This window comes from Pseudophryne corroboree, chromosome 11, assembly GCF_028390025.1.
Source record: "Pseudophryne corroboree isolate aPseCor3 chromosome 11, aPseCor3.hap2, whole genome shotgun sequence".
Lineage (NCBI taxonomy): Eukaryota > Metazoa > Chordata > Amphibia > Anura > Myobatrachidae > Pseudophryne > Pseudophryne corroboree.
The window spans coordinates 153,643,741-153,645,876 of NC_086454.1; the positions used below are offsets into that span (position 1 = coordinate 153,643,741).

General features: G+C 41.9%; 1 pseudogene; it reads right to left on the bottom strand.

Annotated features, from left to right (window-relative positions):
• Positions 1-1,336: 1,336 nt before the first annotated feature.
• On the bottom strand, positions 1,337-1,455 carry LOC134971220 (5S ribosomal RNA; annotated as a pseudogene).
• Positions 1,456-2,136: the final 681 nt, after the last annotated feature.

The following is a 2,136-nucleotide window of genomic DNA, read 5'->3' on the forward strand; positions in this document are numbered from 1 at the left end:
AACAACACACTAAAACAAGGGGGGGGGGGGTATTTCATAAAATATAAACAATTTTCAAAAATGCAGCCTAATCCATAAAATCTGGTATAAAAGAGCAGAGGTGAAACTAAAAAAATTTTTTAAACACATATACCAAAAATTATTAAAAGGTACATAAAAACATGAGAAATAGGTACAAAATATGCAGGATAAAAGGTAAAGAGGAGTAAAAATTGGGAGAAAGGTAGCTTAACTTCAATAGTAGAGGTATAATCAGAGTAGCACCCAACGCGTTTCGTCCCTCATGGACTTCATCAAGGGGTGGTGAGAGGCTAGAGACAGAACATATTTATACCTCATGGCTATGGGAGGTGTTATCAGCATCACTTCCTGTTTGTTAATTGGTGGATTGCTGTCATGTATTCAAAATACAAGTATACGCACATAAACGTGAGATTAATATGATAGGGAAGCCCACTGTTATGTTCAAGCGCCAAAACGATGCCCAAATAGAGCTAGAAACACATATATAACATAAAAAACGAGTGAGTCCGTCAACTTCCGGTCCGGACTGTGTGGAACGTCATATCCGCCCCACTTCCGCCCCTCTTCCGGCGGCATTCGATCCGTTATGCGCATGCGCCGGCTGGGCACCGTGCGGTGGGGATCTCTGGTATGCTGTCACTTTCGAGGGCGGCGGCCATCTTTTTGGTTATCCAAAATGGGATGCAGTCCTGCTGCGGGTAGAGATCTTTGGTATACTGTCACTTTTGAGGGCGGCGGCCATCTTTTTGGTTATCAAAAACGGGATTGAGTCCTGCTGCGGGTAGAATCCATGTGCTGCGGTCTAGATAATTCAATGTTCTAGTGCGCAATGCAAAGGTTTAGATATGTGTGAACCTTTGGAATAGTTTAGCATATTAATGGTGCGTCTCCCCGGGGGATACATAAAAAACGAAAAAGAGAAAAAGGCATATAAATAGATGGTGATGGCAGGCATAAGTAAGTTACATAACAAATGAATACGGCATTAAGAGGGATACAGACGGATGATAATTAGAGTGGATATATGGTGCCACTATGGAGATAAAAAATATATAGTATATATATATATATATATGCAGACAATACAAAATATATATATATATAGAAAACCATATGTATATGAAATACATTTAAAATCATATAATATATATGAACAGGGATGGGAAAGAATGGATAATAGTCCTGCTAGGAAAAACGGGAACAGTAAATATTAATTAGGTACCGCGTCGTGAAGAAAGTGCCAAAGTGATGTGGACAAGACATCATCCATAAGCTTCCGAGATATCCCAAAAATATTCCCTTAGCGCCTCCGGATTTACAACACCCGGTCTCCCAAGGAGGTCTCCCATCCTTGTACTGACCGGGCCCAACCTTGCTTAGCTTCCAAGATCGGACGGTGTTGGGCGTCCCCAAGGAGGTATGGTTGTAATGTATAGGGCTGGGTTAGAGAAGAGGTTTCTCAAATGCAGTGGACAACATAATGAACTCACAGATGGCAAAAAGGATATAGTATTAAATACTGGAATAGCAAAGAGGAGGTATATAAGCTCCTACTGAGAGAGTGTGATTTTTAGCGTATTTGTGCCATGAGAGCTTAGGGAAGTTCCCACTGGGTTCACCACGCTCCAGGTATTCCCTGGGAGTCTCCCATCCAAGTACTGGCCAGGTCGAGTTTTTATAGGATAGGCCCATAAAGGGTAAGCAGTGCAGTGTTCGTGTCGGAAAAAAGGGTTTTTTTTGAGAGAGGCAGGACTGAAACATAAGGAAAAAAGGAGTGAAACATAAGGAAAGGGATTTCTTACATCACAGGAACGGTGCTATCTCGTACCCTTCATTGAAGCCATCCGGATGGAGCGTATTCAGTTCGTATATCCAATACATCTCCCTCCTGGAAAGGAGATTCGAAAGGTCTCCTCCTCTATCTCCCAGTGCTACCAGTTCAATCCCTTTGTACGTTAGTGCCTCTGGATCCAAGTTATGACAAATGTTGAAGTGTTTGGATACTGCATGGGTGAGGACTTTGTTCTTGATATTCCTGACGTGTTCCTGGATACGTATTTTAAGGGGTCTCTTGGTTTTCCCAATATATTTTATTTTGCAGGAACACTCCAG